Genomic DNA, 15,077 nt, shown 5'->3' on the forward strand with positions numbered 1-15,077 from the left:
CGGAAGACTTATGATTCCATTGCAGTTTTGCTGCACTCAACTCTGTTCCAAGGCCAATTCTTAGCTGAGAAGAGCAGAGATAATATTAAATATTTTCACAGGGATAACATTTAATATTTCAGTAATTGCCTGGCAAGAGCGGATTTGTTAAGGAGACACGTGCACAGATTTTTTTCTCCAGTGTAATCCTGGGTATTTGTGAAAGTGTTGTCTTCGCTAAAACCTTACACACATCATCACATAGTATTTGTTTTAGAAAGTACACTTAAAATAGTGATTGCTTGCACATAGAGGTGTCATTTCAGCAAAAATACCTTTGAGTGTAAACACTCAAAGTATTTTGGAATTTATGTTGTTAGCAAGGTTTTTCAGAAGTGCAAACTGCAAACTCTGAACTCCATGAACTATCACTGCAAATGGAAGATAGACCTTAAGAACAGTTGTACATACTTCACTTAAAGATGTACCCTTTTTTTCATTACATATAATAAGTCCGTGGGCATGTAGCTGTACATATTTGTTATATAACCATAGTGCCTGTGACCTTTGGTTGTAATGTCTTTTTTGTTCTCAATATGGTGTGGCTTTGACAGTGACAACTGCATGGCTGAAATATAGAAATTGTAACTTAAAGGCTACAAGGTCAGTGCTTTTAGAAACTCCTTGGCTTGCTAACTATCATTTGGGGAAAAACATATATGACCAATGAAAAGCACGAAATGCTGTTTTATTTGAATTTTAGTGCTAGAGTGCTATGTCAGATTATGGCTTTTCTTCTCTAAGGTTGTATTTTAGTGCCACATTTCACAATCCCGACTCCCGTGTCTGGTGTCCTCATCCCTCTACATGCCCACCTCATTTTTATTAACATTGGCAAACTTAAGACGGGCCTTGACATGTGCTGGTTTAAGCAGGGGAACCTTCCGTGCCATGCATGATTTCAAACCATGACGTCTTGCGTGCATTACCAGTAACCTTGGAAACGGTGGTCCCAGCTCTATTCAGGTCATTGACCAGCTCCTCCTGTGTAGTTCTGGGCTGTTTCCTCACCTTCTTAGGATCATTGAGACCCCACAACGTGAGATCTTGCATGGAGCCCCAGTCCGAGGGAGTTTGACAGTCATTATCTTCCATTTTCTGATGATTGCTCACAGTGGACCTTTTTTCACCAAGCTGCTTGGCAATTTACCCGTAGCCCTTTCCATCGTTGTGGAGGTGTACAATTTTGTCTTTGGTCTTGGCCATGACAGTAGTTGGATTCTTACTGATTGTATGGGGTGAACAGGTGTCTTTATGCAGCAACGACCTCAAACAGGTGTCATCATCTGATTTAGCATATGTTACGTCCCTGGTCTAGGGGCACCCCGGACGCAACATGGATGCTCCACTCGCCTTCACTCTCCAACAGAAAAAAAAATACCATCAAGGTTTGGCAGTCCAGAAAACAGAATTTATTCTTCAACACTAAACTTAAAGACGCAGCCGGTCCAAAAGGAAACAAAAATAAAGAAACAACAGAACACAACATGTGGCTGCTGTACCACCATAAGGTAGTTAATCAAACAAGGTTCTGCACCAGGTTAAAAACACACAAAGGCTATAAGCCACGCAGGGCCTAGCACATGGCTGCACACAATAGCAGAGAGTGGAGGCGAGGAGGAGGAGAGGGAGGAGCATCGTTTCAGCGGCCGTCCTTGTAGGCCTCCTTCTCCAGAGGTCCCATGGCACCACAATTAGGGGGCTTGGCCAATCGCTGGACACCACCTAGCTTCACTCTCACCTTCATACACACATGCCTACGCACAGAAGGGGAGGGAGAGCCAACAGCCGACATAACACACACAGTACAAAAACAATCAAACAACAACAATCAACAAACAATCAAAAGTACGACTGAGGGTCGTAACACATAATAAATGGAGTGTAGCTGGACTTTTTAAAGGCGGACTAACAGGTCTTTGAGGGTCAGAATTCTAGCTGATAGACAGGTGTTCAAATACTTATTTGCAGCTGTATCATACAAATAAATAGTTAAAAAAAATCATACATTGTGATTTCTGGATTTTTCTTTTTAGATTATGTCTCTCACATTGGACATGCACCTACGATGAAAATTTCAGACCCCTCTATTTTTAAGTGGGGGAACTTGCAAAATAGCAGCGTGCTAAAATACTTATTTTCCTCACTGTATATAATGACTCGCCCTGCCATTTTTATCCAGGTCTCTTTTGCAGTGTACTGTTTGTATTAACAGAAGGCAGTGACGTCCTAAATGTACCCTGAGTGAACAATTTTTTTTGTGCTGGCAGTCGCCACTTAGACCTCTTTATATTTTTGAATGATCCAGGAAAAAAAATGGATCAAAGGAGGAACAAAGGATGAAAGAAAAAGAAGCTCCTTTTGTGAGAATGAGGCCATGGCAGCAAATCTCTTGCATCACTGTTTATCCACAGCAAGTGTGTGCCCTTGAGTTAGCAGGTGTTCAAAATCTGCTACAATTGCACACATGCGGGCAACAATGTGTGTGTGTGTATGACTGTGGTTACTCATGCATATCCACACTCAGCTGTGTGTGTTCACAGCTGTTCATGGGTTAGACTTCAGAAATAACTCTCTGAAAAAGGACCAAGTTCTCCCACCTGTCATTGCTGGCATCACCTTTGTGTGTGTCTGTCTGTATGTAATAACAATATCACTGGAAGCTGTGAGTCAGAACAGTGTGTGTGCACGCTCATGCTCTAAAAGTGTAAGGTGCCAAGTGGGCATCCGTGCAGTATTACAGCAAAAGCTGTCTGAAAAGACAACTTCAGTGCCATTCTTCAAAACAAACAAAACAACAATAAAAACAAAGGCCTTCTCGGTGCTTTGATTAATATGGATGATGTGTCACATAATTTGACAAGTTTATTAAAATTATATTTTAAAGCAGAGAATTAGGTGCAGTTTGACTGTTGACACACACACAAAGCCACAGCTAAGATACTAACAACATTGTTGGATTACTGAAAGTCTGTTAAGGCTACAAACACACATACAAAAAGTGTTGTGTCATTGTTGTTAGTGTCCTTGGGCTTTGGAGTTATATTTTTGTATATATATATATATATATATATATATATATATATATATATATATATATATATATATATATATATATATATACAAAAATGATCTGCATGAATATGAGATGAGATCAAGGGCCGTAAAGATTCTTAGCCCTAAGAGTTTCCCTCAGTGGTGAAATTAAGGGGAAATTCTTAGAATTGTGACGTTTTCTGAGAATTCCCCCTTATATTTAGGAGTGACTCACAAAAGTTCTTCGCCCTTATGAGAGGTCCTTAGGTGAAAAACTGTTAAGAGTAGAGAGGACTTTTAAGACGCTTAAGAGTTCCTCAAACAGAGAGGACATGACAGGTGAGAGAGAGAGGAGAAACGTTCTCCAAACTATGAATGACAGTGAGCTATTAAGACGCTACAGAAATAGAATTGTGACTTTGTTTGTTTGTTGTTTGTTTATTTATGTACCATAGACCTATGAATCCTTATTAAATTAAATAAAAAACATGGTAATATTGTATTGCAATACCTTCCTTCCATATGTATATGAGATTCGGATTGCCCAAGGACATTAAAAAACTGTCTCTGCCACATGGGACAGCTGTTTACGGGGTGGCCCACCTCCTAAAAATAACCCTATAGGCTTTAAAGGAATATGTTGCTTCAAGTAAAGTTTGTTGCAAATGTGCATACAGCCATCAGCTGTATGAGCAGATTCCTGTTTATGCGCAGCAATCTCTGACATCATCTTCACTTTTCACACTTCTCATTTAAACAAGGAGGAAGTAAGTGTTGATCTGCTGCGCTGTCCTCTCATGTCTGTCTCTGAGATTGTACCATAATAACTAAATTTTATCTGAATTGTGAACGCTTTTTCTCTCATCAGCTAACTGTGATCAGAGTGAGCTTTGCTCCTCTGTTCAGGTAAATCTGCACCAGCCAGTGCCTTTATTTAACCAACAGCAATCACAGAAAGTTGATGACAGCTGAGCAAGTAGTCCCACATTAATATCATATAGGTTGATTAACATCCAAGCCATTTGTGTTTATGATCACATCATCATTTGAGACCAAGACTTCATGTCATTGTCCATTCTATGCTGTTTATATTATTAGGAAAGTGTCCTTTTGTTTTTCCTGTCAACCAATCACATCTCCTAAAGCAATACATCCCTTTTAGCAACAGGGTCAAACACACCTCCTCACTGAGATCAAACTTTCAGTCTGCTCCTTCCTCAGAGCTCTGAGAATGTTCTTAAATCACTTTTAGGCTAAGAGTCCTTACTAAGATTTTTTTTAGGATAAGATAAGAGCTCACTGAGGGGTATTCTTAGAATCTTTGTGAATACAGCCCTACGTGTTTTAGGTGAGGTATGGACTTACACAAATAAAAACACACCATTAGACTGTATGACAGTAGTGAAACACAATCACATGGCTAGTTGACCCAGAGATGTTACTGCAGCGTGCATATGTTTCAATGTTACTTGCATCATTTAGCTATAAAGAGACATATCTTCATCTTTTTTTGTGCGCCTGGGTGATCCTAACATGTTAAAAGGGACCTCTCTAAGCTCCCTCCATTATGGATGACTTTGGCTTCCCCCAGTGTATTATGTCGAGCTGCTGTGGCCTGCTGAGTGTGACGGGTCAAAAGGCTGAGAAGAAACACAGATTTAAGAACTAAATTACTTTGACCTGGGTGTAGGGATAGGGATAGGAAAGGAACACACACACACGAATGTGATCGCATAAGCTGAACACATCCTCACTAGGAAACACAGCAACACAAACAAAGGTCGGAGAGTTTAATAGCATTGAAACAGGAGATAATACCAACATTCAGAGGTTAAACACAAAGCATAAATTGCTTCGTTCTTGTCTGCAGGACTGTTGTATGTGTGTGCAGACCCGGTGACAGAAGCAGAGCAAGTAATTATGTCTTAGAAAAAGACCTTCTTATTGTGTGCCAAATAACACTGTTTGAATCCATGCCATATGTAAAGAGCCAAGTTTGTTTTTATAATTCAGCCTAATCATGAAGTCCACTGCTGACTAAAAATATGCTATTGTTGCTAATTAATGCTTCAATACCCCCTAGTATAAAGGGAATATAGGCAACATACGCTGTGCTAAGCAGTAAGATGAGATATAAATTAGCCTTACATGTATTGGTAATTGCTAGTTATTAGTCTGAACAGAAATAATTGAAAGTTGTATTTAAATTTATTTTAATTTAAGATCACCATGACAACCGATCTAATGCTGAAATCTAATTCAACAATTTCAAAATAACATTATATTTAAGTTATGGACTTAAGAATCTCTGCAGAAATCTGAAGCAAATTAAAGGATGTTTACTTTTCAATAAAATTCTTCAGAACATCAAAAGAAAATCAAATCAATAAAATTAAAATCAAAATCAATATATATACATATATATATGTATATATATGTATATACACACACTTTTTTCATGTGTGTGTATGTATGTATGTATGTATGCATGTATGTAATTTGAAGTGACACAAATGATTACAGCCAGCACTACCTACAAACTTTAACCTTTAACAGCTAAAGTTGTATTTTAATGCCAAACCCCAACCATAAGTGGGAAATGAGGTGGAAGTGACAGTATGAAATAACTGAGTTAACATTCCTTAACTAATGGTGAAGTGACCATACTGAGCTCCTCCCAGAAAAACAATCTCTAGAGCCTCATCTCTAAGAGAGAGTCCAGCCACCCTGAGGAGGAAACTTATTTTGGTCGCTTGCATTGGTGATCTCATTCTTTTGGTCACTACCCACAGCTTGTGAGCATAGATAGATAGGAGCGTAGCTTGATCGGTAAATTGAGAGTCTTGTCTTTGGCTCAGCTCTTTCTTCACAACAACAGATCTGAGCAAGAGCTCAGATACTGTGTAGTATACTCATATAGAACAGTGCCTCTGTTGTCGGATGCGAAGGCTTAAAGTGATCAATGTACAGCAAATTCAAAGGAGTGTACAGTGCAAAGGGACAGTCACTGTGCCCCCCTGTGCAGTCAGCACAAAGAGTCTGGTTTACTGCCACAGCATACTCATTATCCAGTAGATAATGGTAGGATCAGGAAGAAAGAAAAGAACTGGAGAGGCAAGATGAATGTTAGCAGACAGTCTGACTCCTCCATGCTTGCTTTGGAACAAGTTAGCGAGACAATGAGAAGGAGAGAGAAGATCTTTGGAGCAGACAAGTGCTATGCTGAGATAGGAAATGTAATTTTCTTCCCATTTTAGTGGTGTATCAATTGCAGGACAGTGGCTAGCACAGGCTTACGTACTCTCTGCAAACATGTTACAATGAATGACCTATTGCTAATTAAGTACTAACTAAAACTGTTTATGAGCCATAAAGCACATTATTTGTTTTTTTGTAGGCTTTGAATAATGAATAATATTTCTCTAATCTAATCTAATCTTGTCATTTTTTTTGCTAAACATAAATCTATAAGTGATCTTAAGAATGCAATAATTAACAATATATAAACATATGCTAGGTTTCAGTGAAGAATTGAATACCATTGATTGTAATCGTAATGTCAACATCAGTCAAATCTTAAACACAAGTCTATAAATTAATACGGCTATATTGTGGTCCATACACAGTCATTGGGTCACATTGGGTTTTCTGGTTGAATGTTCAGCTCAGGTTTAGAAGGCCCTACAAGTCCTGATCAGATGAACATGACTCAGAATAAGTTGTTGCACATCTTTATGTATACCACACAAAAAATCTGCAGGTGTACTCCATTCAGGGTGTATTTCTCAGCCCTAGAGGTTGCTGCTAATTTTCCACGAAATTATCCCAGAATGTAATCTTAAAAAAAAAAAAAAAAAACTACAGGGTTACTAGACATTTTCTAGTTGAAAGAAATTATTGGCACATATTTTCGAAATATATTCTTCAAAGCATATTTAAAATCTGACTAGGAATTAGTTGGATGTTTATTATGTGAGTCTATCTTTTGATATGTATGTGGATATAATGTAAGATGTATTATATTATATATGTATTATTTTTTTAAGTAAGTGATGACTGAATCCTTTTATATGCGTACTTATCCTAGGAAGATGGCTGAAGGTGAAAAAAAGTGAAATCACAGCAACTGTAAACACTGTACATGTGACAGAGGACACAGTAAAGATGAGAGCCGAGCTGAAGACGGAAAGAAACAAAAGAAAGAAGTGACAGGCACAATAAAAGAAGCGCTGAGGGACAGACAAGGAGCTGGAAACAAGCAAAGAAAATGACACAGCTCCTCCATTTAATAGCAGCTTTGGCACAGCAGGTTGCAGACAGTGGGGAAGAGACAGAGGGAGAGAGAGAGAGAGAGAGAGTATGTGTGTGTGTAACAGATATTGCTTCCAGAGTTAATAACAGCATTGTAGCCAACAGGGAACACTTAATTGTCCCCTTTCATTCTTAAGTCATCTCCATCCACCTTTCTACCTTTTTTCAGTCTTAATTCTCTTTTTTCTTCTTGTCTTTTTTTGTATCCTGCAGTTTCATCCATATTTTCTTCCCTTTTCTTTTCTCTTGCGTTCTACCTTTGTCACATTTTTCAAATCTCATGCTGCAAGTTATTAGCAGAACACACCGTTTATTCATTATCACGTAGATTAGATATAATTTGTTGTACAAAGCTGCCTTCCTGTAACCCACTAGATGGCGCAATGGCTGTTAGAGAATAGTAGTATGACTCATCAGGCTAAAATGGCTGACTTCCTGTTGGGTTTAGAGAATTACTCCAAGAGAATGTATACATCTTAGGCCACCTACAAATATTTAAATTACAAACTTTTAAGTATATTAGGAGGCTGTTTCCTCAAAAAAATGCAGGGGGAGCTATTGAGCCCTTTTTGCCATGCTTGTCTGAAAAGTATGTACATTTTTTCCCAGGCGTAAAGTGCTAAATTTCATCCATCCATTTTCAACTGCTTAATCTGAGGCTGGGTTGAGGGGGCAGCAGTCTAAGCAGGGACGCCCAGACTTCCCTCTCACTGGACACTTTCTTCAGCTCTTCTGGAGCAATCCTAAGGCATGCACAGGCCAGCCGAGAGACCTCTCCACCGCGTCCTGGGTCTCCTCCTAGTTGGACATGCCCAGAACACCTCACCAGGAAGGTGCCCTAGCCACTTCTGACTCCTCTCGATGTGAAGGAGCAGTGGCTCTACTCCGAGCTCCTCTCGGGTGACCGAGCTCCTCACCCTATCTCTAAGGGAGCGCCCAGCCACCCTTCGAAGGAAACTCATTTCAGCCACTTGTATTTGCGGTCTCATTCTTTCAGTCACTACCTGAAGCTCATGACCGTAGGTGAGGGCCTGCCTTTACATCCTTGAAAACACTGCTAGTTAAATATAAAATAAATAAAATGAAGTTATTGTGAAATTGGTTGAATTCAATCAAATTTTGATTAATGTTTCTCAGCAAAACACATGCCGATCATTTATTATTAGTTGCTATGATGGAACATTTACTCATTTACTCACAGTGTGACAACTGCTCCCTGTAAACTTCTATTGTCTGCTAGTGTGTGCTTACACTGCGGACCACTAAGGTAGAAAATGCAGAAACTGTGCAACTGACTGCAAATATGTTGGAAAGTGTCCAAGAACTTTATGTTTTAGTAAACTCTCCAGAAGTCAATTAGAGTTTTTGGGCCTGAACGCTAATTTGTTGTATTGATGCGGAGCCTTGCTGGATTACAGAATTACAGGTTTTCATGGTATTAAGTAATTTACAATAGTAAACTGTGTTGTGTGTGTGTGTGTGTGTGTGTGTGTGTGTGTGTGGGGGGGGGGGGGGGGGGGTTGATTGCGGGCTGCGGTGCAGCTCAGTTACATTCATTAGCACTAACAGGTTGTGGCACTGCTTAATATTCCATGCAAACTCACGCTCACAAACATACACACATGAAGTCAGTTATTTAGCAGCACAAAAGCAGTTTGAGCTAATAACTCAGTAATCCAATGAGGCTGCATGTTGATTCGATACGTCTTCAGGCCACATATTTAAGTTCTGCTGATATACAGTAAGCCAGGCATGGACACACACACACACATGCACAGAGATGTATTAGATGCATTTTGCAGGTTGCTAATGAGGTGGAACAGGCACAAACATGCACTATGTTTAAGTGGTTTCAATAGGAGTGAAGCATCACTGCATTAATAAGAAAATGCTGCTGTCTGTATTAATTTTTCCATTAAATGTCCTCACAGCTGTCAGTTTGGGCTACATTGAAGCAAACCACTGCCCAACATGTCTGTTAACCACAGACCCAAACACTGGATTTGCTGGGAACATATCTTTCACTTTTGCTTATTTATGTTATATATGTGTCAAGTAAATAAGTGGAAGGAACCATTACATGTTAGTTAGATATTATATGCGAGTATTGGGTAAGGATAAAAAACAGAATAGGGAAAACATGCTGAACACTGATTTAAACTTATTGTTTTTTCACAAACAAGTCTTTATAGCTGTTGTATTCTTGTGGTTCAGGCCAGTCACCATACTGTTGAGGAAATCTGTGTGAACATCAAGATTCTCAGTAGTTTGTTGTATTTCTGGATTTATTGCTCTGATCGATAAAGTAAGCTCATGGTGTACAGTGACAGTGAGGGTTCATCCAATCATCTGCAGTGAAATCTCTTTTAGGAGTTTACTTAATGACAGAACCGCATACATAGCACCTTTAGGGCTATACATGCAGGTTTTTATCTGCTGGTGTGTTTTTAATCAGCTCTCTCATAAAGCATTAGCCTGACCAGTCATAGCTATTTACTCTGTGAAAATTCCCTCTGGTCGAATTGAGTGGAATTAGCACTACATTGCTAATACCAAAATCGATTTCCAAATATTCAGATAATGTCAAATTAAAAGGTGTAACAGCTTCTGTTATGTTATATATCCTCCTTTGTTTTTTTTTCTCAAAAGAGCAAGGAGCAGGCACCTTAGACGATAGAAGTGATTGAAACATAAGCCCTGTAGGATCTGCCATGTTGGTTTGTTTACATCAAGTTACCTGAATTCCACATGCTCAGGCAGTTTGGCATGACTTTGCCTAGAACGCTACAAAGTTGTGAGTCGTGGCTTGAAGTCGTAACTTACGGGCTCAAAGATATTTGAAGAATTGCAAATAACTTTTTTTTTTTCATACTAGTCTGGTTGTCGCTCTACGTCACAAGTTTTGTTTCTTTGATTGTGTGTATGTCTATCCAGTTGCATCTAGAGAGTTTATTCTGTGTCCACTGGTACTACCTCCTAGAAATCCAACTCAAATCCACAGAAATAATTCTCTATAAAGAATAGAAGACTTAGGATGGTTGTCCAGGCTACCAAAAATGATATCTGTGTAAAAAAACCTTAACATTCCCTGATCCTTTTAAGTTTCACTAGATATACATCAACAGCTGAATACAAAAAATAATGCTGGTTTAATTGCAGACAGTTTACAGTCTCAAAGCTTCAATGATCCATCTGCTGAAATGGTATGGCAATTTCAACTACGTATTCCACTGTGTCCCAAAGCAGACTTAGCACATAAGTATATGTAAACATTTTCAGCCCATCTTACAGTTAACCATCAGTCTAATTACAGAATTAGTTTTTCTCCAGTAACACTCTGAAGAAGCATTTATCAACATTTCACAGGCAACTTCAAACATGTGTAGCATTCTCTGAAGATCACTGTGAGGTTAAGAAATCGCCTTGAGCATTGCATTATTGAATGCACTGTATGTTTTCTGATTTTAATCTTAATTAGAGGAGTGCTATCAGATGCTGTTAAATAATTTTACTGCCTGACAAACACACACTTGAGCATCTGTATTTCTGTCTGTCTTTGAGTTTTCACTACAACATGAAGCAGCACTGGATGAACCCAGACATTCACAGCAGCAGAGATCTTTCTAATGTAAAATTCAATTTAGGAGGCAACATTATGGACATATAATTTTAATCCACAGCATTAATACAGGATATTAATTAGTCTGATTTTCAAGAAAAGTAAGGAACAAGAAAAAAAATGTCATGAAATGTAATTCTTTATTTATATCAGGTTTGGAGAGTGGTGGTAAGCTGGGATACACAAGATGACTTTTAGGACTAAAGATGTCGATCCAAGCTGTTAGACTGGAATTTATTTGATTGGTTATGTATTATTAAAAGATAATATTTCAGTTAAGCCACTATACAATAGAATTATTAAAATCCAGGAACAATTCAGTTCAATTCTATTCAGTTTTATTTATATAGTGCACAATCTCACATCAGAATAGAAATGAACCTAAATGAGCTTTGAGCCTTTTGGTCTGGTCAGGCTTCATTTTCAACACAAATACAAGCTCATGGCTCTTTGAAGGGGAATGGTGATTGAAGAGTTTGTGGATTCACGTCCCACTGGCACAGTTGAGGTCAGGCATTAAAAACTACAAGATAAGGTTAAAAAACAGGTCAGGTTCAGGTAATGATCATGGTTTGGCTGAGGCAAAAATGTCTGCATCTCACATTGACTGTGACTGAAGACACACATTTAAAATATTACGGTAAGCACATTTTACAAGGCAAAACTTCACCATCTGCCGCCACCAATTTACAGCCTCCATGGTGACCAATCCTGACCCAACAACGCATATGACATATGGGCGGCAAATGAACTGCATTTTGGTTTTAAGTCATGGCAGGATTCTGATTATTTAAGCCTGTGCTGGTACATCCCCTTTAGATCTGTGGCAGATCCCCTAAATAAATATATCTGTTTAACTTCTTTTAAATTAACTTAACTTATGCATGTGGTGTGCTAAAGTGACTGAAAGATTGCAAGCTTTCTTTCTTTAAAAAACTAAACTAAACTGAACTAAATAGCCGACTGATGGCTATTCAATATTTTGGTGTTGTTTCACTGCCATACAGAATAAAAATACATAATTGTATGAAAGTAAATGAGCTGTTCTGCCAGACTGACTGAGTGTAACACACTGCCAAATGCACCTGTACACAACTAGTGGTAAATTTTCACTGAAACACTGAGTGAAGGCTGCAGCAGGTTCAACGCTTAATATCGATCTGAAAAGTGTTCATGTCCAGAAAAAAAATGCTTTTATCATGCAGTGTATCCATCCATTTTCACTGCAGCATAATTAAATAAAAGGATGCTGGATCGTACTTAAATCCTTTCTGCAATGCAAAGTGCATCTGATTGTAAAAGTGATTTTGAAAGAAAGAGACAAGCTGGATGTGTGTGTGTTTGTGTTCGTTCTAATCAATGACTTCTAATAACACAAATGAAATAAGCAGAACAGACATTTATCAGCAACAGGAGGGGGACTTGAGTATGTCTCTGAAACTCAACACAATAAGCTGTCTGCAATTAAGCCAATTAGTGCACAGAAACCACACAGGAAAACCTCAGGGAAGGATAAGGGTGGCTATACGATACCTAACACTGCATTAAAACACACACACACTAAAACACATCACTGCTTGTTGCATGGTGAGGGTGAATGTAAAGCTGCTATGATGGACTCAACAGATCAAGCTAATTTGTAGCTCTTCAGCTGGCTTCACATGGTGGACAGTTCAATATGCATATGAGACATTTCTAAGGTGGTAGCATAACAAGGAATCTTTGTTGGCACACAGAAACTCATCTTCACACTGACATTGAGCAAGTTCTCATAACATACTATATAACTATGTGTGAACAGTGCTAGTGGCCAGGTGGGATTTGTAGCCATGGCTCATAACCTTACATCTAACCTAACACCACTTATAAACAGCCTTCATTGAGAAGAGTATTCATAAAAGTTGTCTATCTTTATGTAGTGTTTTTTGTACATCATCTTGTACATCAAGCAACCTAGGGTTAAGTGATTTGCTAACAGAGCACATTAGCATGTAGCCTTGGTGGGAGATTGAACTGACTTTCTGATTAGGGGTCTACACCTCCTGAACCTGAGACACAACCGACCTACAGACAGTGGCGGTTCTACATTCAATTACTCCCCGGGCGAGACCCCCCCCCCCCCCCCAAAAAAAAAATAATTCATTAAATCATTAAATAAGGGGGAAGGCAGCAATTCAATTTAGTTAATGTAGCATGTTTTACAATCAGAAACTGTCTCAACGCGCTTCACAGAGACCCGGAGCCTGAACCCACTTCAGAGCCACAATGTCAGGAAAAACTCGTTTTTAACAGGAAGAAACCTTGAGCGGCTCATAAGGAAGAACCTTCCTGCTGCCAGTCGGATGGGTAGAGGAGGAGAAGAAGAGGGAGACAGGACAGAGAGGATGAAGGAGAGAGAGGAGAAGAAGAGGGAGACAGGACAGAGAGGATGAAGGAGAGAGAGAGAGGAGAAGAGGGAGACAGGACAGAGAGGATGAAGGAGAGAGAGAGAGGAGAAGAGGGAGACAGGACAGAGAGGATGAAGGAGTCTTGCAAAATGGATAATATGATGATAAATGTTATAAATAATAAATTCCCCATTGTCTATATATTTTTTTTAAATTAAACTTATATAAGGCATGTAAACTAGAGCACTACAATTGTACTGGATCAAACATATGTCCTTGCTTATTCAGACAAAACAAAATATTTCACTGTACTAAAACAGGACTGCATTTTATACATACATATAATTCTTTGTTAGCAATGATGGTGCTTTCAGATTTTAATAAGCAGCATAAAAGGTTGTAATGTGTAACACTTTGGGCAACTAGTCATTTTGATACCTGTGTGTTGGTGCAGACTGTGGGCATCGAGTGAAGAGATAAATATGGATGAAAAATAATCATTCCCACTTTTTACCCTGTATTTAACTCATAAACCAGCTGACAGTGAGTAGTATTCTTACTTTAGTTTAACGTTAATCAGCCCGTCATTGATAGACGGACTTGTGTTAGCAGACAGTAGCTAACTTGTTAGCTAACCGACGAGCCACAGCTTCTGTACAGCAGCTTCTCAGCAAGCAGGGGCGCCTGCAGCTGCAGGGGGCGCTAATTTGCCAATTCTCCACACGGTGATCTATGATACACATAGAAAACTGCTTAGCAGATGATTTCTTTTTCCAACTGCTCGTGCGGCCCCCTGTGTGATGCCGCCCTGGGCGACTGCCCGGTCTGCCCATGCCCAAAACTGCCACTGCCTACAGATGAACACATTTTTTAGTGCAAAACTGTGATAGCACCTGATGAGACTTGAACCCAGTTATCCAACCCCATTCCAACCATTCCAACCTACATTTGGCCTTATGTTGTAAACATTCACAACTTGTGTGGGTTGTAGACACCGCCTCATGCTACCTCTAGGGGTGAGAGCACTGACAAAATGCAAAAGTGATCAAACATCAGGCAGAAAGGATGAGAGCAGAGAAATGGTCTGTGGTCAGTACCTGCAGAACCTCTCCTTTATAGGGCTGTCTTGATAACTGCCTCATTTCCACCTGTTGTCTGTTCCATTAGCACAACAGCAGCTGAAACTGATTCACAATCAGTGTTGATCCTAACTGGACAGGCTGACTTCACACAAGTGTGATTTACTTGGAGTTACACTGTGTTGTTAAAGTGTTCCCTTTATTTTTTTTGAGCAGTGTATTTTGTCACTGTACACTAAAAGGCTGCAATTAAAAATGGGTAACAGCAGGAAAGGCAACACTTTTCTTTTTGAGCACATTGATGGTAATCAGACCCAATGGGCCTATGCTATACATCCTTTGACACAATGTTCACCTTAACTGTCTAACAAACACTTCCATGGTTCCAACCCCCAGATATGCGGTTGTGGATGTCCAATGTGTATTTTTTTGTAGTTGATAATCAATGAAATGTAACATCTAATACAAGGACACTTTGCCTGAATGTATCAAAACCTAAAACAAGTGTTTAAATTTAAATTGAGTTTGGAATTCACAGGAAGAAAGCCACCTCAGCAGCACTCATGTACAACATCCACTGCTTCGTTTACCACTTCCTGATCATTC

The 15,077-nt window shown here is 39.1% G+C and overlaps 1 long non-coding RNA gene across 1 annotated transcript; it reads right to left on the minus strand.

The window, feature by feature from the left end:
• Window positions 1-1,931: 1,931 nt before the first annotated feature.
• LOC114442963 (uncharacterized) lies at window positions 1,932-14,856 on the minus strand. The gene is made up of 3 exons (XR_003671397.1): window positions 14,845-14,856; window positions 11,953-11,956; window positions 1,932-2,124 (listed from the first exon to the last, which is right to left on the minus strand). It is a non-coding gene; the product is annotated as an uncharacterized LOC114442963 (long non-coding RNA).
• Between the last annotated feature and the right edge of the window lie 221 nt (window positions 14,857-15,077).

Source organism: Parambassis ranga, chromosome 10 (genome assembly GCF_900634625.1).
Source record: "Parambassis ranga chromosome 10, fParRan2.1, whole genome shotgun sequence".
Taxonomy (NCBI): Eukaryota; Metazoa; Chordata; class Actinopteri; family Ambassidae; genus Parambassis; species Parambassis ranga.